General features: G+C 39.9%; 1 long non-coding RNA gene across 2 annotated transcripts; it reads right to left on the bottom strand.

Annotated features, from left to right (window-relative positions):
• On the bottom strand, nucleotides 1–25,976 carry LOC141576637 (uncharacterized). 2 transcript variants are annotated; one of them, XR_012505054.1, is made up of 6 exons: nucleotides 25,766–25,976; nucleotides 25,295–25,426; nucleotides 21,397–21,550; nucleotides 7,848–7,905; nucleotides 2,331–2,486; nucleotides 1–769 (listed from the first exon to the last, which is right to left on the bottom strand). It is a non-coding gene; the product is annotated as an uncharacterized LOC141576637 (long non-coding RNA). The 2 variants fall into 2 exon arrangements; XR_012505053.1 differs by having other exon boundaries at nucleotides 2–769; nucleotides 21,397–21,532.
• Between the last annotated feature and the right edge of the window lie 1,843 nt (nucleotides 25,977–27,819).

Raw genomic sequence — 27,819 nt, 5'->3', positions numbered from 1 at the left:
TAGTTAACAGGCAATTGAAGATATTTTGACAAGTAATTTTAATCATGAATAATTGTTACTTTCTCTGCTGGAGAGCAGTTCTGTCCACAGTCATGGTGAATCTGGCAGGGTTCTTGCTGAATCCCTGCCAGGGGCAGAGGAGGACCTGCCCAGAAACATCCTCTTATCTCTCACCAAAGGCACTGTAATAGAAAAGAAAAAGAACAAAACTGACTCCATGCTAGATCTGTTCCTTTGGCTTTAACCCTGTGCCCTGTTTTCTAGGCTTAGTCTTGCTAGCTCAGAACCTTTTGTTAAAGAATGTTGCCTTTAGCCTGAAATATACAAGACAGCCTATTCCCAAGACTCTGACCTTTAAGGATATTAACACTTTTGAACTCATATAAAGATGAGAAGTTGCAGAATAGAAAATCATGTTTGTTTTGTTGCAGGATTTACAGGGGCACAATGACATGAATCATGTGGAGAGCTGCAAGAACAAAGGATTCCAAGAACTAATAATTCCTACACCAAGAAGTTTGTAACAACCAATCACACCCCTTCCCCTTTCAAGTATAAAAGGAGCCTGAATTCTGATTGGGGAAGAAGTTTCTCCAGGACATTTGTCTGTCATCTTCTCAGTCTGCCGGCTTTCCAAATAAAGTAGCTATTCCTTGCTCCAACACCTCATCTACTGATTTATTGGTCTGTCGTGTGGTGAGCAGAACGAGGTTGGATTCTGTAACAGCACCTCACACCTTCCCAGTACAAGATGACTTTTGTGTCCTGTCTGAGAAAAGAGCCAAACAAAAAAACAGTAAAATATACTCAACTCTATTATACTCAGAGAAATGCAAATGAACGTGAAATGCTATTTTCGCACCTATCAAACTGGTAAACATTTGCAAAGATGTTCCCAGTGTTGGGAACACTGCCGGGAAGACTTCAAAAGCTGCCGGTGGTGTGTAAAGGGTACACCTTGGAAAGCATCCATTGTTAGTATCTATCAAAATTTAATGTGCAAACACTCCAGCCAGCAGATTAAGGTCTTCAGAGAAACTTTTTACTCCATATATTTCAGTATTGCTTATGTTTTCACGGAAAACATGTATTACCTGAGGAATTTTAAAATACATTTTATAAAAAGAATCCTGAACTTTAGGCTTCTGTAAACATTTTCTTATGCTTTGTAAATTTACTACTCTGGAAAACAACAACAACAAAAAAATCAAATGTACATTCTGTTTTTTCCCAGAAGTAATCAGCAGCAAAACTTGAAAATGTAGAGACTCTGAATTTGTCTTTGGGAGAGCTCTGCAAGAGCCCCAAGGACAGACTCAGTGGTTGCAGGGTTAAGGTTAGGGCCTGGGAGGGGCCAAGGAGATGGGTGGGATAAGCCTAATTTTAGATGTCACCTTGAAAACAAGACTGTGTCAAGAAGCCCGGAAGTCCCTACCTTCCATTCTCAATGAATCATGATGAAGGAGGAATAATAAAATGGTCGCACTTAGGTTAACAGACTGCTTATTCTGATGCTTGCCCTTAGAATGGTTAATGAACATGACCGACCAGTTGCTACCCACAGTTCCAGGCCCAGTGTTAAAACTACAGCCATTGATCTTACTGTTTCTATGTTATTCCAGTAATCGAAAGTCATAATCATGCTTGGTCTCTGAGTCCTTCTCCAGGGAGAAAGTCAAAGGACTGTAAACTTACAAAATAGCCTGAATTACCAAGAAGGCCACACCATGACTGCTAAAGAGATAAAGTGATCTAAACACTATCCTCTATAGAATTGGTCGCCTGGAGGCATCATGACGCCATTCTGAGTCTTCTGATGAGAACATGATTCTGTCGGTTGTTATGAATGCTTTGTTGTTTAAGCTATGGCTATATAATTACCCTGCCCCATCGCCAAGGTGGGAACACAGTTTTGAAGGGATTAGCCTGCTGTGAGTTTCCTTTGCCTGGATGAGTAATAAAGCTGCCTCCTTTCTTGTAAGCTCCAAGACCCTGTCTCTGTGTCATTTGGCTCATTAGGGATGGGAGCTGATCTTTCAGCAACAATGAGGCTCATGAGATAAACATACAGGCAATCACCAGGACCTCTGGATCCACCATGCACCAATATTAAAAACTGATGTAAAACCACAGAACACCTACTAAAGAACACTCTACCAGAGGTACGGTGGGGCGTGGGGGTTGCATGAAGGGGCGTGGCATGAAACAGTGCACGTTTCACAGGCGCACAGGGCCGCCGTGAAAGAAAATAAAAACTCTATCCAGTAGAAATTAAAGTCCTCCTTCTTCATGGGGATACTGAAGAATGTTAAAAATGTATATATGCACACCTTTTCAAAGCAGGTCAAATAAGCTCGGCCTTCGGGGCTGGGGAGGCTTCAGGAATGGAAACCCTGCGTGTCCATATGGCAATGGCTGGGGCAGGTACTGCCAACACAGGATGAGCCTGTACCCCAGGGACCAGAGGTACTGTCAAAATAAATCCACTGCAAGAACAAACATTGATGAGTCAAAAACCATAAAGTTGAGGTTACAAAACAAAGCCAGGATCCAAACACAGCCCCCTCAATGTCACTACAAACAAAACGTGGGAAACCAACTCAGAACACTTCAACAAATAATATGGATCCCTTGATTCTCCCAAACACAGCACAGGGGTCCTGTGCCCTGATCCCTGGCATCTTTTAGGTCTGCATGTCCACATTCCTGTTCTTTGAACATCTCCTATAAGTTAAACTGTAACCCCTTGCATATCCAGGCAATCTTATCTGGATAAAAGCTAAATTCCAGAATATTTAAACAACATTTTGCATTATTTCTAGAACACAGCAGGGAAGGCCACCCACCCAAAGCACAGTGCCTGAGGCAATGGGTGGGGGCAGATGACTGTCCCAGAGCTTCAGGCATTCTGGACTTCCCAGCAATTTTCAGGAGTTCTAGGAATGTGACCTTAGTCATTCACTCATTTATGAGTTTTATAAAATTAACTCATTCTGTTGTTAAAGTCCATAAGAGGTGCACCTTTCACAACACAGTGTCACAGAATTACAACCCTTACACCTAGGAGCCCATCTCTGCATCTAGAAGCACATGGTTAAAGAAACTTCCGTGTACTGAGCCCTCTTTGAAGGAAGCTAGTAACATTAGCCTGAATGGCCTTTATTGGCTGAGAGTCCTGACAATTTGCTGGTGTAAGTTCTTTGTTAACAAAGATCAAGTGAGCTGTCCCTTTCTGAAAGCTCAAATTAGTGAGTTTTACTCCGGACAAGTTAAATTTAAAGGGCAACGCATGGAACTTTCTAGCAATCAGAGCTGTCTGAGCTGCCTCAGGAGACAGTTCCTCATCATGGGGGAATGGCACAGAGGCTGATCTGAACAGGGAGGGCATCTTGGCTTGATATCAGGTTATTCTGGAGACGTGGGCCATGACACCAGGAGTATCTGTGTGCTGCTGGTTACACCCGCTTCAGCAAAGACTCACACAGAACTGCCACATTCCTGCAATCTGTCTTTATTGAAATCGAAGGAAGTACTTTGGTAACATGTGGAGAACAGGGACAATCTGTAAACTTTAAGATCAATGTGACCTTGAAAATCTACTTTATAACTTGATATAACAGAATTTGGAGCACATTGACCTGTATTACAATTTTAGTTCTGTTTGAAAAAAAAAAAAACCCAAAAGGATTTGCACCATACACCAATTCTGGTTACCTGCAGGGTATAAACCTGAGGAACAGGGTGAGAAAACTCCACGTTGTTTTATGCAGTTATATATATGAATGTTGACACACGTAGATGTCATATTATGTATAAGTCATATATATCTTATATCTAGTGTGTATGTAGTTGTTCAAAAAGTATTTGTTGTTTTGAAATTTTAAGAAATTTGCTACTCTATAAAATATAAACAATTTACACATTGCAATAGAGAAGGAATTTGCAACAATTTCACAATGTGATTTAATTTAAATTTAAATCAAATGATTGATTTCTTCTAATTTATTTACCTCATTTTTCATGTTAAAACACTACAATGACCTCAGTGACTATATCAAAATGTAAACATAATGATGGAAAATATACAAAAGCTCATTTTCCACCAGTATTTGTCACTCTTTCCATTTCTTCATTAGAAGCACCCAAGTTGTGGTCTTCTTGGTAACTCAGGCTATTTTATAAGGTTAAGTCCTGTGACCTTCTCCCTGGAGACCAAGCGTTATTATAGATTTTGATTACCGAAATAAAGTAGAAAGTGTAAAATCAATAGCTTCAGTTTTAACAATAGGCCTGGAACCGTGAGTAGCAACCAGTTCATCAGGTCAGTTGACCGTTTTAAGGGTGTGTATGAGAAGAAGCAATCTGTTAGCCTAAGTGTGGCCATTTTATTAATTCTACTTCAAAATCCCCACTGTAAGTTTCTCATTCCATTTCTATGGAAATAGGGAGATGGACGTCGCGTTCATCTGGCTGCTTCCTGCTGAATGGGGGTGTTTTTGGGGGGGGTCCTTGAAATGGAACAAGCCAGCCTGATCTTGCCATATGGCTGGGGATTCAGAAAGAGCCTTAGCTGTTTGTTTCCTGCACATTAGACATCAGAAAACTGTTAGTATAAATATATATATATATATATATATATATATAAACTTTTGTTAACAGAAGTGAAAACAGAAACTGTAAAATTCCCGAAAGAATGCATTTGAGACCTTGAAGTCCATGAAAAGAGGCCAGAAAATCAGGTGTTAACTTGAGATGTAACTTCTCCCACATATGCATCTGAATCCCCTACATTATGTATTTGTTGCTTCACGTCCTCTAGGGCAGTTGTGATGCTCCTGGACTCATCTGGTGTGAAAGCATGACATTCAGTATGGATCTAGGAACTCAATAATTACAAGAGGAGAAGTTAAGCCCATTAGGTTGTAGCTACAAGTTGCCAGCAGACACTGCTTTGAGAATGGCGGTGGCATCCCAATTTTGACATCGCTCAGAAAACTCAAGTTCTCAGCAATACAGAAACTTGTCTGAAATCACATCTACAATGTTTACCTAGTTTTATGTTGAATGTCTGAACTATAGTTATTTCATTTTGATTTTCAAATGCATTTCTCTTCTTAGTGGACAAAGCAGATGTCACCATTAATGATTTTAGTGCTTTTCTGGATATGAGGAGATGCAAGAATTTGGGCCCATAAGATCTTTTCCTGAAAAAAATCTAGCTATTTGAAGGTCTGTTCAGCCAGTTTTCCCAGAGCACAGAGTGCCTCATTCCTGACCTTAACCCTGAACTCCTTTAAGGGTGTGTTGGAGGTCAGCAGCTGCAGTGGCTCATGATTTAATCCAAGCAGAGTTAGAAGGCAAGTGCCAACGTGACCCAATCCTTGTAGAGGCTGATGGCAAGTGCCCGCATGATCATACATTTGACCATGGCTTGGCACAACCATTTCATCCCACGGAGCTTGGACTGCTTATTCCTATGCCATGCACGGATTATGTTGATAGGCCACTCATAGTGCTATTACAGGACTAGGCCTTATTAACAGTAGCAAAAATTATCCGGACCACCTGTCTTACTAGTCTGTTATGGTCCAGGAGAATATTCCCTCTTGTTGCTTTTTCCCATATCTAGGGTCACACCATTACAATCATTGGTGTCATGCAGAAACATATATCTGGTCTACTGTTTCAAGCTGCCTTATTGTTTTATCAGAGGCTCAGTCACACTTTTGACACATTTGGTAATGCAAGAAACAACAATTTTGTAAAACAGGCAAAATACAAATAATATAGATAGCAACATTAGTAAGGTCATAAGTAAGAATTTAAAACAAGAACTTTCATTAGGTGCAGCTCAGTGTATCTCCAGGTCAACTGACTTAATCTGTTCTGTACCAATACATATCTTTAGGGAAGATGTTATACAGGCATTGTTCATAAGACTCCTAGACAAATTTCCTAGTGTTATTAGGTTGCTTATCCATACTATAGTTCAATTTTTAAAATTTTTTCCAAACATAAGAGAACCTTTAAGCTTACATGTACATATCCTGATATTAACCATACAAGTCTTTTCCATAATTGAGGAAAGTTATATTCTTTGGCTGAATTTTGTTTGTTGCCTTGATTGAGCTTGAGTGATATTATAAGACAATTCATATGTATGGCCAGGCTCAGATCAGGTATTATTAAGTAGCCAGGAGAGGGCTCCAACTTTGTAATGTCAATAGTGGCCTACATAGAACTATAATTTCTTCTTTTATTTTTCCTAGATTAAATTTTCTAAGGACTATCTAGTTAGAGCCTTGGAGTAGGGAAACCTGTCAAGATAACACAAAAGTACAAGATATAGGTAATTGACCATAAACCTAACAATTGGATTAGTTCATAATCAAAGGTAAGAGCAATTATCAAAATAATTGGTATATAGGCCTGGTCCGGTGTCTTCGGTCAGCTGTCTACCTCAGATGACATCTTCTTCTCTTTCTGGTCTGCTAGCTTCTCCAATTGAGCATTGACTTAAGGTTAGCACTACTCTATAGGCCACTCCAGTGCAAGGGCTCTTTTGGACTGGAAATTAATCCAAAAGTCAATTTCCTTTAGCTTTTGCTGTGTTAGTTAAGAGTACCTGATAAAGGGTCCTTCCATTCAGGCTGAAGATAGTTCTTTAAATCATGTCTGTTCCAGTGTGTATAATCCCCTGTTTGCAGGTCATGACGCATTGGATCTTCATCCAAGGATAAATTACTGAGCCTCACAAACAAACCTAGAGTGTTCTTTTAATAATTCAATTAAACTCTGCAGCAATGTAACATAACAGCAAGGAATGGTCTGGGAAGTGAGTATTAGTAAATATAGACCTCAATTAACAAAACTAGAATTTAATATTCACTAAAATCTAATCATTTTCTCTCTAAAGTTACCCTCAACTTTATCATATATAGCCAAATCAAGAAAAATTTGCCCACAAATTAACTTTGATTATTTAATCATATAGGCTCTTTTAAATTGGCTGTGCCAGAACTTTTAATAAGGATTCTGTGGCTGGAATTTTAATAAGGTCTCCTAAGGCCAGGAAAGTCATGTCAAGGGCTTGTCACAGATTTTGCCTTATAGATTTAAGTGAAGTATTTTCTCTTTAAGGTCCTCAAAATGCCTTGAGATTCCTATACCTGTTAGGAGGTAATCTTCCTAATTTATCTGATAGAACCACTGGGAATTTAAAAGTTTCATGTCTCTGGAGGGACCAGATAGAGAGAAAAGATAACTGTTCCAAGTCTGCTTACATAGGTATAAGTTATCAAATTGCTGTGTCATAATTAATTAAGGAGAAGGGTTTATTTATATCTGGAAAACACAGATTAAAGAGCCAGTAATATTTTAGACAAAACCAAAAATTATAAACATATTCATCAGTTTACTCAGCCCCATGTAACTAATCTTTTTGTTGTTGTTAACAGCTTTATGAAATCAGAGTTTCCATCAGAATTTTAAAATTTCTTACCCAGTTTAGTTCAGTATTATAGTTTGAAATTTATTAGAAACCAGTAAATCTCCTTGAAGAGAAAGCAATTTTGCAAAAGCATCAGAATAAAACCATAACTGTCTATAAGTGACAGAACACTTAATAGCATGGTTAAACAATTATTTACACTGTAATTGGTAAACAGACCTGGTCACAATAATCAGAATTATGATTAGTAACATTTCAGACATACCAGATTTTTAGGGATTCCATATAATTTTTATAATACCTATATTAATATTTTCTCATACAATATAAACTAGGAAGACTTATTATTCATTGGTCAATACTTCCCATGTTATTTAACATACCACATGAAACTTACTAGTTTAAAATCTCTCTTTCGGATGTTTCAGGGGCCCTCTGAAGCATCCCAGATTTAGCTGGAGGTCAAAAGAAGTCTGATTAAAATTTGATATTTGGGAAGCTTGTTATAGTTTCAAAACGCTTGGTCAAATAAAAATATAGGTCACTTTGAAACATTACTTATTCATTAACAATAAAATATTTCAAAGATAAATACAGAACAGATCACTTAAGGGATAAAAGAAACTTTAAAATCTGTTACTAAAAGCAGATTAACATTTTAAGATAACATTGTTCTCTCAACAGAGAGAAAGCGAACTAAATCTAGCCTTGTACCCACTTACTTTTAGTATTAATTTTCTGGACTAAATTCATTTTAAACTTAGCCAATCCAGACCATGTATAAAACCATTTTCTCATGTTTCCTCTTTCACAAACCTTCCACAAATTTCTCTATCCATATTACTTTGTTCCGTATTTTCTTTTCCATTCAGAATCAAGTAGCTTTAGGACAAAGTCACTTTTTTTATTAACAAAACATAATTCCATTTCTTATATCTTCTTTTAATGAAAACATTCATCTTACTTTCCTAGTATACTGAGATATTTCCCTTAGTAGTAGAGAATATTTCAGGGTGGCACCACATATTTATTAATATTTATTGCTAAATATCTATGGTTTCTCTGTAAGAGGAAGTCAATATTCAGCAATAAATCTTTCAATGTCTTATTTTATCTGAAAATGAAGTGGCTATTTAATAAACTTCCATCATTTAACTTAATTTAGCACCATTATATAATTTAAAGTTACCAAATATATGGGGAGATCATTTTGTCGCCGATAGGTGCAACTGGTGTTCCAGGTTCTTGTCCCGTCCCAGAAAGAATTCAGAGACAAGACTTAGAGGTTAAAAAGGTACAGTGAGGATTTATTAAAGGATGGATAGTACACCCTCAGGGGAGAGCGGGCAGGCCCAGGTGAGCAGCTGCCCTGAGTTTCTTTGGCAAGTTAGTTACATAGGGTGAAAAAATGAATGGACGGAATATTCATTGGGGAGGGAAGGGTTTGGGGTCGTATTCCCTGATTATCATCCCAACTCCAGCTTCCCAAAGGGAGGAAGGATTTTTGTCCTTATTTAGTCTGGATCGAAAGCGTCATGGCGTCGGTGTATGATGGGTACTTCTGATCTGCAAGGCTAATTTTATTGAAATGAGGGTATAATGAGTAAAAGGTTACATTGGGGCACTGGAAATTCCTGCCTTTTCTGACCTTTCTTTGTTGGTCTCCAAGCCAAAATCTGTGGTCCATTATCAGCCCAAAGTTTCCAGCTTTTCTTTCTCTTCCCAAGGATCCCTGCTGCTCACATGACGTGTGGTTTCCTGCATTTGGCCTGTGCCCCTCCTTTCTGCCTAATTCCTGCCATTTGGTCTGTGTCCCCCTTTCTCTGCTGGTATTTAGCTATCTGCCTGCTCTAACAATTTGAATAGACATTCCTGAAATATTCATTCCTAAACAGTTTACCGAAAAGCTCTTTCTCATTTGTATTTAAGTTACTTACAAATATATTATACCGAGTTGTTTTTCTTGCTGACAAATTTTAACAGATATGACAAGTTCTTATGTGTTTCTATTAAACCTAAGTTCAATAAAGTTTTATGCTTAACATTAATGAATCTTGAGACATGTCTATATTTATCAAACCAATAAGCTTAAGGTAGCTTCAATAACCAGGTATTAATTCAGTATGGAATATTTTTTAGATCACATAAACCCAATTTTCATTCTGGCCAGTTTCTTTTATATTCCTGAGTATTTATATAAGCATTTAATTTCCTTTAAGCCAATTGGATAGAGCTCTTTAATGAATTAATTTTGGCCATGCCACATATATACAGCACACATATAGGTACGTACAAACACACAAACACAGAGACCTCATAATTCCCATTTTAAACCTTTAGCCATGAATTAGGTACAACGATGTAAGACTCATCAGTTAGAAGAGGTTGGATACAAATTGAGTTTTTGGCAGGTGGAACAAATCAAAGCTGCCTGACTGGATAGCTAAACATTTTTACTGACTTCTATAGAAGACATTTAAGATTTCTATTTGTTTCCAAGTTACTTACTCCCTTTCTCAAAATTTGCATTCCACAGGTCGTAACAGCAGTTGAGTCGTTGGTACTGGGACAGAAGTTTCTGCCAGTATCTGCTAGAAAGCCCACTAGTTGAGACCCCACTGTCAGCTGTACCCAAGGCTCTTGGGTGGCAATTGTTACAGGGGGTCTTTAACATGGCTGAGAGCCCCGGGCCCCGTCAGTCATTATCTTCCTCGTCTATGATACCTTGGGTGACCATGACATTGGAAGGTGCTTGTTGTTGATGTTTTCTTTCTTCCCTCACTTGTCTGGTAACCTTTCTCTGTTCAATTTTAAATTCTTTCTCTACTTGTCTTTGAACCAGCAATCTAGTACCTGGCTCCCTTCCTTCCTCATTATGGACTTTCATAAAGGCTTGTATATATGGTACTTCTTCCCATTTACCTTTTCTCTGGCAAAACAGCTCTAACTGGAGAATGATGTAGTAATTTAATAACCCATTTTCAGGCCAGTGTTCCCTCGAGCCTAAGGCGTACATTACTCAAGCAGTATTACAGTAAAATACCATCTTTTTCTTAGTCATAGGTGGCTATCTATGATTAGACCATCCATTCAAAACCTTGCCCAATGGGCTATTGGGTGGAACAGACGGCTCGCGCCCATAGCAGCTTACAGTCACTACAGAAGCTGCAGCGGTAGTGACGGCGGCAGAGGTGATGAACGCTATGGGCCATCCAATAAAGCATTTAGGTCTCCATTTAGAGATAGTTTGTGCTAGTTTAGTAAAGCCGCTAGCCCCTTCCCAGGGACGTGTGAGACTGACTGGAAACAGACCTGTGGCTGTCCCTTCAGGACAATCACATGTGAGAGACCTTAATGTGTAATATTCATTGTTCTAATGAAGGAGGTATACCAGACAGGGGTATGAACTTGAAGTAAGTAAAATCTCTTTTGAAGAGTAATATTGATTTTTTGTTAAGACATAGTAAAAATATAAGGATGTGGAGTACAAGAAAGAATGTGATCAGAAACATGAGAAGTAAGGTTAACTTTATATATGCCATTTTTGAGTGTGTACTTCCCATGAGATATGTTGAGGCACAAAGTGTAGAGCCACATGGCGTAGATTACTGTGCTGGGGCTGTGTCTGTGAGCACTGGGAATGCTTAGAATAAGGCCAGAAAAGCCTCATAAGTCCAGGAGATGCTAGAATTACTGGTTTCATTAAAAGACAGTGGACAAATGTTCAGATGATAAATAACTTTGTGGACCCCAAACAAAAAGGGAGAAATTAGCAAAGAGTTTTCATGGTAGCTTAATGAGAGGGACATGGTTTCCAGAAACAGTTTTGACTTTCTGGGGTCCAGGCTTCTGTCATATGACAGCATTCCAACGGTGGAGGGCAATTCTGATCAGGGAGACTTCCAGCATCAATGGCTGCAGTAAATATGAAAGTCAAATTAATCTTATGAAATCCGTCTTTAGGAGTGTAATGTAAGTAAGCATGAGGCTTGACAGTAAGACAATCGAGTGTGGCTATGTTAACAAAACAGGCTGGTGGAAAGGGGAGACAAAGGAGATGGATTCATTTAAGTTGAGCCAGTCTCGCTGATCTAGTAGAGGTCCTTGAGGTGGGAGCCAGGTTCTTCCAGTCCACGGGGTGTCACTACTGCTGAAAGGAGGATTGGCGCCCCACCAGGAGATAGGTCTGAAAAGAGAGGGATCTACAATATGAGCCCAGTATAGGGGCGCTTGTGTGACAGGGAGGAAGAGAAGCAAAAGCAGGAGAGGTATTACCTTCACTGAGTTTTGAGAAACCACAACCAGACATGCTAAAAACCAGTTTTCTGGATTGGGGGAACTCCAACACATTGCATAACTTCATTGGTCTGTTGATCGAGTTTCTTAAATTGCCCCAAGGTCACACCTGGCGCCTTAAGGGTGTTTGGGCAGGTCTCTGGTCGGGGGTCTAGTAGGGAAAGGCTGGCCATCTGAGGGACAGGATTGTCCTCCTGGAAGTTGGGGTCATAGGGTATGTTCTTCCAGTCTGCGGTGAAGTTTGACATGACGGGCATGTAGCCAAACTAGCCCTGTGGGTAAAAGAATACAAGCAGATCCTCACCCCAGGGTGACTAATTTAAAAGTCCCTTCCCATGAATCATTTTCCTCTGTAATATTTTTTACCAGAACGTCTGCTCTTACAGAGCTGTTTTAGCAAAATGGTGAACTGCTGCTGTGAGGCCTTGAACATCACAGTTTAAAAAATTTAGTTTATACTGCTTTGTGTAACCTATCTGTGAAGATCCTACTGGGAGTATCCCCACTCCCATTTTGGTTTTTAATCATAGACTTTAATGTGGAATGAGTACCTTTTATAATGGCTTGTCCAGTGGGATTAAGAGGAATTTCTGTAACTTGTTGTAATTCCCAGTTTTGACAAGAGTTTAAATTTAGCAGAGGTATAGCTGGGTCCATTGTCAGTTTTTATTTGTTGTGGCTTGCCCAGGTGTGCAAAGGCATGAAGAAGGTGACAACGTGTTTTGTTTTTTCACCAATGTATGTGAAAGCAGAGATATAGTTAGAAAAGGCATCGATGGAAACGTGGACATACTTTTAGCGACCAAAAGGATAGTGAGTCATATCTGTTTACCATATTTGATTGGGTTCTAAGCCCCGAGGATTGGCACCCCAAGATTTCTGTCCTCCAGCCAATAATTGGCAATCAGGACAAGCTGAAATAATCTGTTTTGCTTGAGGGATTGTTGGGTGAAACTGTTTAACCAGAGACTTATAGTTTTGATGAAAGAATTTATGCGATTGTTGTGCTGTTTTGAAAGCCAAGCTGAAACCAACAAAGTGATCTGCCATAACATTGCTGGCTGTCAAGGGACCAGGTAGATTGGTATGGGACCCTACGTGTATGACAAAAAGGGGATGTTTACATTTATCTATTAGAGATTGCAAAGTAAGAAACAGAGAAAGGAGAGAGGAGTCTGTTCATTTCTTAATTGATGATTGTTTTATATTTTGTATGACATAAACCATGTATTGTGAATCAGCAAGTTAACAGGCTGTTGCAATGCCATAATGGGAGCTTTAAGTTCTGCTCTTTGTGATGAGGTTGCCCTGCAGGAAACAATCTATGACCTTCCTTGTCCAGGAAATGCAGACTTAGTTGTTTTTCCGGAGCCATCAATAAAGATAGTGACAGCTTTGTGAATAGGAGTGGTCACAATCTTGTGAGGCAAAATGACATTGATAAGGGCTAGCTGTTGTAACAACTTATCAGAGGGTAGAGAATAAACAAATTTCCCCGTAAAGTCAGCTATGGCAGATTAGAAATCAAGAGACTAATTGTTGGAAACCGTAAGGATATTTTTGGATAAATCATGTCTGGATCATAGCCAGTCAATTGCTGACTGTGATATCGGCCCTTATATAACAAATTGATAAGCTGCTGAGCATAGGAGAGAAGATTTTTTGTTTGTTTTAAAGAAATGAGAAATTAATATCTATTTTATACATTGAATTTCGCTAATAAGCTGTCCCAATAATCCTGTCCGGGTCCAAAAGTTGGGGGGTAAGAACAAATCAATTGGGTGGTCCAATTGTCTCCTACCTAATTGTCTGTCTTGGATGCCCTTTTAATGAGTGCTATTTCCTGTTTAGCTTCTGGAGTTCATTTTCAGGGGGGCTCTAAGGGTGAATCTCCCCTAAGGATGTTGAATAAATTAGAAAGTTGTCCCATAGTAATGCCTAAAATGAGTCGAACATAATTTATATCTCCCCCAAATTTCTGAAAATCATTTAAAGTAGGAAGGCGAGTAGTATCTAAGATTCCTGATTGAGATCGAATAGTTCAATTAAAAAAGATGTAACCTTGATAATTCCACGGTCTTTGAAGCTGAAGTTTTTCATGTGCTATCTGGAGTGCTTGTTTGGAAAGGGGATCCGTCATAAATCGATAGTTAGTTAGAAGCTGGGATTGTGTAGGGGCTGCAAGTAAAACATCATCCACATAATGATAAACCAGGCAGGAGGGAAAAGCAGAGTGCACAGGCAGCAGGGCCTGATGAACACATAGCTCGCAAGTAGCAGGGCTGTTAGTCATTCCCTGAGGCAGAACTCGCCACTGACAGTGAGACAAAGGGGCCCGATTGTCAGGTGAAGGGAAAGAGAAAGCAAAACGCTCTCGCTCTGATTTTGCCAGCGGACTAGTGAAAGAGCAATCTTAAAGATCGACAGCCACGACATGCCAATCTGCAGGAGTAACAGCAGGGCTGGGGGGCCTGGCTGCCGGGCTCCCAGGGGTGGGATTATAGCACTTACAGCCCTGAGGTCATGCAACGCGCTCGCCTGGCCTTTGTGGGGTAGTAAGGACAGAAGTGTTCCAGGGACGAGCAGGTGGCTCACTGTGTCCAGCCTCTTGCTGGACTAAATGCTTAGCTTAATAAGTTTCCCCACTGTTTGACCCAAATAGAAGTGGAAGATTTCCAGACTAATGGAAGGGGAGGTATGTTAACAGTGGCCTGGTCCCAAAGATTGAATTGTGATTTTCCACTGTTGTAACAGGTCTCCGCCCCACAGAGAGACTGGAATAGGGAGAATAAATGGCTGAATATGCCCAGCTTGTCCTTCTGGGCCAATACATTTTAGAGTTTGTTTTTGTTTTTTTTACTTTGCATCGGCTTGTGAGTGCCTCCTCCTCCTGTCACAGACATATGACTAGTCACTTTTACCCATTTTTCAGGCCACTCATTTAGGGCTATTACAGAAACTTCTGCTCCTGTGTCTACAAGGCCATGGAATAATTTTTTGTTTTATGGAAACAGTCAATAAGGGTTTTTGTGAATTTAAAATTTGTGTCCAGTAAAGGGCAGCCTTGTGCCATCTTAAAGAAGTTTTGTCAGCATCAGCCTTAGAATAACTTTCTGAGTTAGTGCTATTTGGGTTCCAGATGGAATCATGTATAGTCCTGAGGCCTTTAGCAAGACATAAATTTATCCATTATGATCAAAATTGAGAATTTGTGGGAATACAATCCCTTCCTCATGGAATTAAATTTTCCTATGCTGACTGAAATAAATGTGCAGCCTAAACATTGAGTTATGTTTTATTTGGTGGGAGGACTGGAGCCCAGATGACAGCCTCTCAGAACACTCTGTGGGGTTGTTCTGAAGAGGTAGGGGAGGAGCTAGGATACATAGGAGGTTTACAACAAAGATCAGGTATTTGGAACAATAAAAGATTACTTGTTATCTAAAGAGAATCGGGCATCTCAAGTTAAAGAATTTAGTGCTTTTCTATGTACAGGAGGAAGCAAATATTTGGGTTCATTGAATTCATTCCTTTGACAAGCATCTAGCTATCTAGGGCCAGTATCCTGTCCTTTATTATTCTTAGTCCCCTCAGAGTGCACCATTGTGAGTGGCTGCAGAGGCTGGGCTGCAGGCTTTTCTTCACTGGAGGGTGGTGGCAGCCACTGATGACTTCATGGCTTCAGCATTCTTTGTTTACTGATAGGGTTTGCAGTGTTTTTCATTCACAGTGCTCACCATGGGTCCTAAATTTAACCAATATTTTGGGAGACATTTCATGACCAATTTTGTCCCATGGTGCTAGGAAGACTCATTCCTAGATCAGGCCGAAGATAGTGTTGACATGTCACTCAAGTGTTAATTTTTGGATCTGGCCCTGTTGATACTCAAAAATTCTCTGGATCATCTGTCTTACTAGTCTATTATGATCCAGGAAATTGTTACCCCTCATTGTAAGAGCAATTATCAAAGTAATTGATAAACATACCTAGAATCACACTATTACAATTATTCTATGCAGAGTTATAAATTTTATCTATTTATTCAAGATGTTTAGCCATCATCAGTCTTGTTGGAGGCCTAGTTACACATTTGGTAATGCATAAACAATTTTGTAAAACAGACAAAATACAAATAGTTAGCAGTGTTACTAAAGTCATAAGAATTTAATTGAAAAACTTCCATTAGATGCAGCTCAGTATATCCTCAGGTCATCTGACTTAGTCTGTTCTGTACCAATCCTTATCTTTAAGGAAGATGTTATACAGGCATTGTTCATAAGTCTCCCAGCCAAATTCCATAGTGTTATTAGGTTGGTTATCTTTAGTACAGTTTAATTTTTCCAACATAAGAGAGCCTTTAAACTTAAATGTCCATATCCTGGTGTTAACTATATAAGTCCTTTTCATATTTAAAGGAGGTTATATTCTTTGGTGGAAATCTTGCTTGTTGTCTTGATTGAGCTTCAGTGATCTTATAAGAAAATTCATACTTATGGTCAGGCTCAGAGCAGGTATTAATTGGCCAGGTGAGGTCTCCCAAATTGTAATGTCAATAGTGGCCTAAGTAGAATTATAATTTCTCTTTTAAAATACATTTCTGAGGGCTATCTAGTTAGAACCTTGGAGTAGGGAAACCTGTCAAGATAACACAAAAGTACAAGATATAGGTAATTGACCATAAACCTACAATTGGATTAGTTCATAATCAAAGGTAAGAGCAATTATCAGAGTAATTGATAAACAGGCCTGGTATGGGGTCTCAGGTCAGCTGTCTACCTCAGATGTCATCTTCTTCTCATCCTGGCCTGGTAGCTTCTTCTCCATTTGAGCATTGATTTGAGGTGAGCACTACTCTATAGGTCAGTTCAATGCAATGGCTCTTTCTGATTGAAAATTTATCCAAAAGTCAATTTCCTTTAGCTTTCACTGTGCATGGTCTAGTTAAGAGTACCTGATAAAGTGTCCTTCCATTCAGGTTTGAGACAGTTCTATAAGTTATGTCTATTCCTGTATGTGTAATCCCCTGGTTGCAGGTCATGGGACATCGGATATTCAGCGAAGAATAGATTACTGAGCTTAGGAAACAAACCTAGAGTGCCCTTTTAATAATTCAATTAAACATTGCGGCAATGTAACATAACAGCAAGGAATGACCTGGGAATTGAGCCTTAGTAAAATATAGACCTCAATCAACAAACTAGAGTTTAATACCCACTAAAATATAATCTTTTTCCCTCTAAAGTTCCCTCATTTTATAAAATATAGCCAAATCAAGATTAATTTGTTTATAAGTTGTCTGATTATTTGATCATGTAAGCTCTTTTAATTTGGCTGTGTTGGAAATTTTAATAAGGACTTTCAGGCTAGAATTTTAATAAGGTTTTCTAAGGCCAGGAAAGCCACATCAAGGTCTTGTCATATATTTTTGCCTTACAGATTTAGGTGAATTCTCTTCTCTTTAAGGTCCTCAAAATGCCTTGAGATTCCTATACCTATTAGGAGGTGATTTTCCTGATTTATGTGATAGAGCCACTGGGGACCTAAGAGTTTCTAGTCTCTGGAGGGATCAGATAGAGGAAAGATAACTGTTCCAAGTCTGCTTACATAGGTATAATTTACCGAATTGCTGAGTCATAATTAGCTTAAGGACAAGGGTTTGTTTATATCTGGGGAACACAGATTAAAAGCCAGTAATATTTTAGACAAAACCAAAAATTATAACCGTACTCAACAGTTTACTTAGTCCCATGTAAATAATCCTTTTTTTTTGTTGTTAACATTTTTATGAAATCAGAGTTTTCATCAGATCTTTAAAATTTCTTACCCAGTTTAGATCAGTGCTATAGTTTGAAATTAATTTATTAGAAACCAGTAAATCTCCTTGAAGAGAAAGCATTTTGCAAAAACATCAGAATAAAACCATAACTATCTATAAATAACAAAATACTTAATAGCATGGTTAAACACCTAGTTACTCTGCAATCAATAAAGAGATCGGGTCACAATGACCAGAACTATGACTAATAACATTTCAGACATACCAGATTTTTAGGGATTCCATATAACTTCTAGATTATCTATATTAATCATGTTTGCTCATACAGTATAACCTAGGAAGATTTATTATTAATTGGGCAATATTTCCCATGTTATTTAACATACCATATGAAACTTACTAGTTTAAAATCTCTCTTTGGGATGTTTCAGGGGCCCTCTGAATCATTCCAGATTTAGTTGGAAATCAAAAGAATTCTGATTAAAATTTGATATTTGGGAAGCTTGTTAAATTTCAAAACACTTGGTCAGATAAAATTATGTCAGTATGAAAATCTCTCTTTGGGATGTTTTGGGGCCCTATGAAGCATCCCAGATTTAGCTGGAGGTCAAAAGAATTCTGCACCAACAATTTATTAATATATCTAAACACATTTAATTTCTCTGTAAGAGGAAGTGAGTGTTAAGTAATTAATGTTTCAATCTTATTTTATATCAAAATGGCATAACATTTAATAAACTCCCATTATTTAACTTAATTTAGCACAACTCTAGAATTTTAAGATACCAAATATTTATAGAGATTATCTTAAGCATACATGTCTAAAAATATATTTAAAAGTATTTACCTGAAAGCGCTTATCTCATTTGCATTTAATTTACTTAGAATTTTATCACACCAAATTACATTTATTTATTTTTTATTTTTTTGACAAATCTGCAACAGATATAATAAGATCGTATTTGAGTTTCATTAAACCTAGGTACAGTAAAGATATTATACTTAATATTGATGACTCTAAAGACATCTATACTAAGTAGAACAAACTTAAACTGAACTTAATACCAGGTTTTAACTTAATATTGAATATTTTCCAGTTCATGTAAACCTGAAAGTCAGTTTGTTCAGTTTTTATTTTAGAAACATTTAATTTTTAAGCACATTATGTTACACTGCTGGAATTAAACAGAGCTCTTTTATAAATTTAATTTTGGAAATTTTTTAGCAGTAGAGATATCTCATATCTATAGTGTGTACACAGACTTATGAACAGACAAATCTAGATATCTCATAGCTTCACTTTAAAACTTAGTTATGAGTTGGGTATTTATAAATTTATTGCTTATAAATAACAGTTGGAATAAGCTGAATTTGTTCAAATCAGTAAGGCTTACTATTTATGAAAAAGACTTTAAAGATTCCTATTTGTCCTTGACAGTCTGAAGGACCCATCAGAGTTCTGGGTTCTAAAATGCCAAAAATTTCTTTCACCTTAAATTTTACCTCATTGAGCTAATTAGGCTCAGTCTCAGGTCATTGTCTGCTATATTTACATTTCTGATCTGCAAGACAAAGACAGTTGCTTCCAGTTCCCCAAAGAACTGGTCTGTCACCTAGGTCCAATTGTATCTGCTTAATTTGCTCCAAACAAATTGTTCCATGTTAAAGCAAATGCTTAAGGCACTTAGTAATATCTCTTTTCCTTGAGTTATAAGTTAAACCCCGGGGTTAATCATTCATTCATTCATTTATTCATTTATTCATTCATTCATTCATTCATTCATTCATTTATTTATTTATATTATCGCCTGAATATCAGTTTTTAGTTTTACTTTATATTGGATGGCTCAGGTTAACTATTGGTTTCCTTTAGTTTGTTTAATTAATATTTTCTGAGGGACAGATATGTGCCAAGCCTTATAATACCAAGAGGCGAAGCATTTTTCCATTGAAACATATCTATTCCACAACATAATTAAGCAAAAGAAGTTTATATAAAGCCCATTTAAATATACCAATTTTACAAATTTTATCTTAATTTTATTAACTCTTATAACTTGAATTTTAATATTCATTAGGCTTAATCAATAATTTTAATTTTAGAAGGAGTGCCAGAAGCCTTTTTCTTTAATTTCTTGTCCACTTTATCTAATTTTATATAAAAGTCTCTGGGAACCCCAAGTTTGAGCCAAAGGACTTAGGCCCTTATGAATTTTTAATTTGATTAATTGGTGTGTTGCCCCAATCATTAATCTAATATCTCAGTCTATATATAATTTTTTCCACCCCTATAAGTATATATATTTTACACTGGGGTAAATAAAGCGGACTTGTTTGCACTTTAATGTTGGGGACCAGTAGGTCATCCCCTTGGCCTTTAATTAACTTTACATAGCGTAATATCAAAACCTTGTATCTAAATCCAAAAATGTCCATTTTATTTATCCCATTCAAAATAACCATTTAAAAACATTTATTCATTTGGGATAAGTCCCTTATTTTTTTTTCTTGTTAAGAAAAAAATTTTTGACATTTTTGCATTCCTTTTTTCAGTTACTCAACCTAATTAACATGAATTATTCTAATGTTTTTATTAGCATCCCTAAAACCCATTGAAGGGAAAGGGAAAACACAAATGTAGCTTTATAAACTGTTTTTTTTTTAACTAAATTCTTAGGTTAACCATTAGATATATTTTCCCATCTTTAAACTTGATTGATTTTAATAGGTACCAATAAAACAGATGTTTATAATGAGAACTCTCTTAACTTTCACCAAGTTAGAAGTTTTTCTAAATTAAAGGATCCGTCATATGGCCATCAATTAATATATATATTAATATATATTATATATATATAAATATATATATTATATATATATATATAGTGATTTTAAACCAATAAGATGAAGAGGCTTTTCGACATAAGAGGGGGTGTTGCCTAAATAAAATTCAAAATTTTACTCCCCAAAAAGTAAAGGCCTTTGTGGTCCAGGCTGATGCAACAAAGGTTAAGTTGGCAAAATGCCTGAGAATTGGTACAATCAAAGGATTGTTAAGAATCCCAATTTATTTGCTTGGCCGCCATGTTTACATAATACTTGTAACTTTGCATGGCAGAGTCCAAGTTTTCCTTAAAAAAAAAAAAAAGGAAACACATATATATACATACATACACATAAAACACCCAGAGAAAGATGAAACATTTACATTTCAAGGACACAGTAAGAGAAATCCAAGTTCCCTCTAAAGGGGCTTTTATTTTTATAAGGTCAGAATTTAAAAAAAAAAAAAAGTTTTTATCAGGCCTGGCTAGTTATTTTCAGAGTGAGATTTTTTTTTAATTCTCAATTAAAGTTGTAAGTTTTGTACGTACATAAACCTGGCTGGGGTATTAGTTGGAGGCTGACAATCTGTCATTTCTTTTTCTTTTGTTTTGAAAGTTTTATTTCCCTTTCTAAGGTCTGATTGTCAGAATAAAATCGCTAGTAGGTTTTCCCGCAGGGACAACTGCACGGCATGAGGTCTTTGCCTCTACCACTCCTGCAAGTTTCTCAGTCACCTGAGAAAGCTGTTGCCAGCAAGGAGGAGGGTCCCATTTTTGGAGTTGAAAGTTTCCTCATAAGATTTTACTTTTATCCTGACAAATTCAACGGAGGTAGCCAAATTGAGGAAAGCATTAGACCAGCCTCTTACCTAACCACTCAGTCCAGACCCCAGTATCTTTCAACCGGACCCCACCCGGGACATCTCCACTGGGTAGGTATTTCCCCCCAGTATCTTTCAACTGGAGGGCCAGGAACCTGGATACACCACCAAATAAAACTCAGGATCATGAACCAATATGGGAGATCTGAGAACCAGGAGAGACTCACCCAAATTCATCTAGACTCCCCGAGGAGACGGGTGGGCACAAAGGGCCACTGCTTTTACCAAGGCTCCAGCTCCTTGTAGAGCTCAGGGGAAGGAGAAGTCTGCTCTGGGTCCCTTTGTGGTCACCAAAACTGTCGACTGAAATAAATGCACAGCCTAAAAGTTAAGAGTTATGTTTTATTTGGCGGGAGGACTCGAGCCGGGATGACAGCCTGTCAGATCGCTCTGAGGGACTGCTCCGAAGAGGTTGGGAAGGAGCTAGGATATATAGGAGCTTTACAAGAAAGACCAGGTAGTAGGAACAATAAAAGATTACTTGTTATCTAAAGAAAGCCAGGCATCTCAAGTTAAAGAATTTAGTGCTTTTCTATGTATGGGAGGAAGCAAACATTTGGGCTCACTGAATTCATTCCTTTGACAAGCACCTAGCTATCCAGGGCCAGTGTCCCATCCTTTGTTATTCTGAGTCCACTCAGAAGGTACCATTGTGAGTGGCTGCAGAGGCTGGGCTGCAGGCCCGTCCCCATTGGGGGTTGGCGGCAGCCACTGATAACCTGGTTTCAGCATTCTTTGTTTACTGATATGGTTGCAGTATTTTCACTCACATTGCAGTAATTTCGTTCACACCCTATTAACCCAGTGATGCCCTTAGTACAGGGCACTGTAGCCCGTTCCCTTCGATACTGTGCTGCAGTTCTTTGAAAACTTGAAAAAGAAGAGCATCGTGCCTGGGGGGTGGCCCTTGCACAGGGGTGACAGGGACAGCATGTGGTTCTCCAAGGGCTAAGCCCTCTCTAAGACACTGCTGTATGACAGGGCTTTTCTGGGCCCACACACTTCTGAGAGTTCTCAGGCGGCGGCGGAAAGGCAGGCTCACCGTCTGTAAAAGGCAGGCCGAGGGGGCAGACGCGGCAGGGGGGCATCATCTTGTTCCCTCAAGGCACAATGCCGCTCGGACTGAGCTCCAGGTGACAAGAACAAATGCGGGCACACTTTCTCCTTGTTCATATTTTCTTTTTAAGTTTTTCCCTACTTGCTCCCATAATTTTAAATCGATTGTTCCCTGGGCAGGAAACAAGGACAGAAATCCCATACGACTTGCAGTAGTTTAACTAGTTGTTCCTCAGGAACGGAACACTGGGCCGCTTTTAAGAGTTGCTGTAATATCCTGAGATAAAGAATTTGTTCTTTAGTCACTTGCTGGTCCATCTTAAAAGAGGAAGTGAGAAAAGAGAAAGACAGCTCGCACTGAATGCTGGCCACTGTGGCAGCTGCTCCAGGCGGGGGCTGCTGTCCCTTACCGGGAGGCAGTTTTCAGCCCAAAATGCTTTCTCCTCCCTCAGCGTGTTGGTTCAGCTGCTCAAGACTGTCACGTCGGGGTCACCGCTTGTGGGCTTTGTCCGGGAAAGACCCACCGCAAAAGAATGAATTACTCAACACTTCAGCAAGTCAAGAGAGTAAGAGGGAGCCAGAGATCAACTCCAACTCCCAGGGCCCCTCTGCAACTCTCGTATTTATTGAGAATAGTCAAACAAAGGATTAAGACAATGCACGGCACAGGGATGTGCAAGGGGCAGGGCGTGTGCAAGAATGCAGGTCAGCAGTTTTGTGAAAAATAGAAACACTCGTCTTAATCTACATTTTCAGGGAGAAGTTTACAAGGTTCAGGGAGTGTACAACTGATAACGGAAACCAGGCAGGCACAAAGACCCCATAAAGTTCAAGATCTAACTAGAGAAGAGAAGAATGCCCTGCTGTTTTCAGCAAGGGAATGATGCGATGGTTTCCCAAGAAGCAGAAGCAGCCTTATAGATAACAAGCTACACCGAATATAAGCAAGGTTTGTCTCACTGTTTTCAGCAAGACACAGAGCAGCAGTTTTTTGCATCGCAGCCTTACAACCTATTAACCCCTGAGTGTGCCCCCACATATTATTATAATACTCTGCCACGAGGAGCTGAAAGCCTTTTTGCTAAAATCTGGAACACGACAAGGATGCCCACTCTCATCACTTCTATTCAATATAGTATTAGCATTCCTAGCCATAGCAATCAGACAACAAAAAGAAATAAATAGGATCCAAATTAGAAGAGAAGAGGTAAAATTGTCATTATATGTAGATGAGATGATACTACATATAGAGAACCCTAAAGACGCCACACAAAAACTACTAGAGCTAATAAAAGAATTCAGCAAGGTAGCAGGGTACATCAACATACAGAAAACAGTGGCATTTCTTTACATGAAACTAATAATACCTTTTAAAATTGCATCCAATAAATAAAATAATTAAGAATATATCTGACCAAGAAAGCAAAAGACTTATATGTAGAGAACTACAAAACACTGACTAAGGAAATTAGAGAGGACTTAAAGAAATGGAAAGATATCCCAAGTTCTTGGACTGGAAGAATTAATATTGTTAAAATGGCCATACTACCCAAAGCAATCAACAGATTTAATGCAAAACCTCTCAAATCACCCAGGATTTTTTTTTTTCACAAAACTACAACAAATAATCCTAAAATTTATATGGAATCAAAAAAGACCCAGAATTACCAAAGGATTACTGGAGAAAAAGAACGAAGCTGGAGGAATAACCCTCCCAGATTTCACACAATACTACAGAGCTAGAGTCATCCAAGGTATTGGTACAAAAACAGGCATATGGATCAATGGAACAGAATCGGGAGCTCAGAAATAAACTCACAAATTTTTGGTCAGTTAATCTTTGACAAAGGAGGCAAGAACATACAATGGAGAAAAGACAGTCTCTTCAGCAAATGATGTAGCAAAAACTGGACAGCTGCATGTAAATCAATGAAGTTAGACTTCTTCCTCACATCATACACAAAAATAAATTCAAAATGACTTAAAGACTTAAATATAAGACAAAACACTATAAACCTCTTAGAAGAAAGCATAGACAAAATGTTATTTGACATATACCTCATAAATATTCTCCTAGGGCAGTCTACCCAAGCAATAGAAATAAAAGCAAAAATAAACATATGGGACCCAAATGAACTTATAAGCTTTTGCACAGCAAAGGAAACCATAAGCAAAACAAAAAGACAATGTATGAAATGAGAAAAAATATTTGCAAAAGATGAAACTGAAAAGGGCTTAATTTCCAGAATATATAAACAGCTCATACAACTGAATAACAAAAAATCAATCCAATCCAAAAGTGGGTAGAACTAAACAAGCAATTCTCTAATGAATTCATGCAAATTCACAATATGCATATGAAAAAATGCTCAATATCATTAATTATCAAAGAAATGCAAATCAAAACTACAATGAGGTCTCACCTCACACCAGTCAGAATGGCCATCATGCAAAAGTCCACAAATGACAAATGCTGGAGTGGCTGTGGAGAAAATGAACCCTCCTACACTGCCGGTGGGAAAGTGGTTTGGTGCAGCCATTGTGGAAAACAGTATGGAGATTCCTCAAAAGACTAAAAGTAGACTTGTCAAAGGCTTTTGATCTCAGGCAGGCTGACAAGCTCCCAAAGACCTGGGCCTCGCCCATTATTCCGCCCCAGGTCGCCTGCACCTTGAAGGGTCGGGGGCAGCCACCACTCATCAGACAGGCCCACCTGCGCCAGGGGACCCTGGCCTGAGTGTCAGTCGGAGGTGCTCCGGGCACGGCCGGCGCCCTCCCACCTCCTGGGGCTGCGACCGCTTTCCCAAACCCGCTTATGAGTGGCGGTGAAGGTGCGGGGTTCAGTGGCTACTAATTTGGGGGGGCACAATGAACCATGGCGGTGGCCCCAGACCGGCCTCGGGGTCCTAACGAGCCACGCGGCCCCAGCCTCACCTCTGCATTCCCACCTGTGCGCCTCCCCCGCCGGCTCCCCAACCTGCGTGCCCCCACCAGCATCCCTTCACCTACCCAGAGGCGCCAGCGAAGGGGACGGCAGGCGGCTGCCCAGATCCAAGGCCGTGTTCCTCCTCGGGGGGCGGGCTGGTCCAGGAGAGCCCGGCTCCTGCACAACTTCCGCGAGCTCTGGGCGGGCAGCGGCTCCTGCAGCACAGCGCGAGGCGAGCTGGGCTGGGCGAGGCCCGTTCCCAAAGCCCCACCCTGCCACAGACCAGGTCCTGGAGCCCAAGCAGAACCACCAAAACCAGCCCTGAGCCAGGCCACACCCCCAACCACACTCCTGCTTGTCAAAACCCCTGTCACTGAACCCCCACCCCAGGCCAGGCCTGGTCCCTGACAGGACACCCAAGGTGAAACACCTTATTATACTGAGGTCCCCGCCGCCACATTCTGCCCCACTATGTCCTAATCTAAGACCCCTGCACCCCAAGCTGACACGTCATACCTCACCCCAGGCCCCCCATTCCAAGATTGTCCCCTCACCCCGGGATTGCAGACTTAACCCTCAGCCGGGTCACTTCCACTCTGAGGGGCCCAACCCTCAGCATGTTTCCCCCACTGCAGGATATCCCCTCACTCTGAGTGCACCCCTGATGCAGGAAAACAGATGTGGGGCGTGAGGAGGGCAATGTCCCTGGTCTCAGTTGAGCCCCTGGAATGTGCCCCGCCAAGTGTGGGTCCTTGGCTACATGCAGGAAAGCATTCAAGAGAAAGCCACAGTTGAGTGAAGGTAGTTTATTCAGAAAGATACATTTAAAGGCAAGAGAAAGGCCAGAGAAAGTTCACGAGGTGTGGGGGTTGGGTGCTCAGATTAAAAGTAGGGACACATTCCATAGACAGAATGTGGGCTGTCTCCAAAGAGAGAGAGAGAGGCGGTCGTGAGATGCCCTGTTGCTGTTTTTTATGGGCTTGGTGGTTTCATATACTGATAAGTGGAAGGACCGGTCTAAGTAGCCAGGGGACGGGGCTGGGATTCCTGGGAATTTGGCCATTTCCCACTCTTTGACCTTTTGTGGCTGGCCTTTGGACTTCCATGGTGCCTGTGGGCGTGTTATTTACCATGTTAGTTTATTACACCGAGAGTATAATGAAGGTCAAGATCTACTTGAAGTTTAATCCCTCATTATCCTGAGCCTCAAGGCCTACTGGGGGTTGACTCACCATCTTAATGTTAATTGCTGTAGCATTCCTTGAATGGCTGCGCCTGCCCCTTTCCATCCTGTCTCTCCCCTACCCCAAGCTGACCCCCTCACCCTTCACCCCATGTGTGCTGGGGCGGTCCACTCTCCAGTCACCATGGTGACAGCCACCAGTCAGAGATCTGGTGCAGTGTGTGGACAAACAGCCCTGTGTCCAGGCTCTGGGGCTCGGCAGGCAAGGTTGGAGGCAGGTCAAATTCCTGCCCAGGGGCCCTTCCCCCTGTGCCCTGTACCTCCTCTGAGCCAGAGGCTCAGGGTGTCCCTGGCTGTGCGCCAGGGTGGTCCCAGGCTGATGGTGTGGATGGTGAACCAGACCCCAAGGGCAGAGGTGATGGGTACATGGACCTGTCAAGGGGAGGATGCGGCCAAGCCTGGGGTTGGACAGCAGGCGGTTGGCTGTGTGCATGGCCTGGGCTCAGCCCAGGTGGGTTCAGGGACTGTGTTTATTCATCTGGGGGCAGAGGGAAGGGGGACGGGAGCTTTGAACATGTCCTTCTTAGGAGCCCAAGGCTCAAGAGCAAAGTTCCTGCATCCTTCACACAGTTGTCGGCGATTTTTTCTTTCATGCTACACAATAAAAGTGAGAGCATTTGAGAGGCTCAATTGAGTTCGTCCCTGATTCCTTCTCACTCTCTTGACTTTCCACAGAGTCCTGAGTAATACATTCCATCTCATTGGGACTACTGCTGGATAGAACCCACACTTTCTAGTATAAAAGGAGCCTGAATTCTGACTGGGGAATATGGTTTTCCAGGATATTAGTCTGCTATCTTGTCAATTGGCCGGCTTTCCAAATAAAGTCTCTATTCCTTGCTCCAACACCTCGTCTCCCCATTTATTGGTCTGTCATATGGTGAGCAGAACATGTTTAGACTCAGTAACAGCACCTCACACCTTCCCAGTACTTTTATTTCCTGTCTCAGAAAAGAGCCAAACAATTACATAGTAAAAGATACTCAACTCTATTATAATCAGAGAAATATAATCAAACGTGAAATGCTGTTTTCCAACCTATCAAACTGGTAAACACTTGCAAAGACTTTCCCAGTGTTGGGAAACCTGCTGGGAAGCCTTCAAAGGCTGCCGGTGGTGGTGGGCTGTAAATGGTATGACACCTTTGGAAAGCATCCATTTGTTATTATCTATCAAATTTTTAATGTGCAAACCCTCCAACCAGCAAACTAAGGTCTACAGAGAAACTTTTACTCCATATATTTCAGTATTGCTTATGTTTTCACACAAAATATGTATTACCTGAGGAATTTAAAAATACATTTTATAAAAAGAATTCTGAAATTTAGGCTTCTGTAAATATTTTCTTGAGCTTTATAACTTTAC

Source organism: Camelus bactrianus, unplaced genomic scaffold, assembly GCF_048773025.1.
Source record: "Camelus bactrianus isolate YW-2024 breed Bactrian camel unplaced genomic scaffold, ASM4877302v1 HiC_scaffold_154, whole genome shotgun sequence".
Classification (NCBI taxonomy): Eukaryota; Metazoa; Chordata; class Mammalia; order Artiodactyla; family Camelidae; genus Camelus; species Camelus bactrianus.
This window is presented reverse-complemented; position numbering and strand designations above follow the sequence as displayed.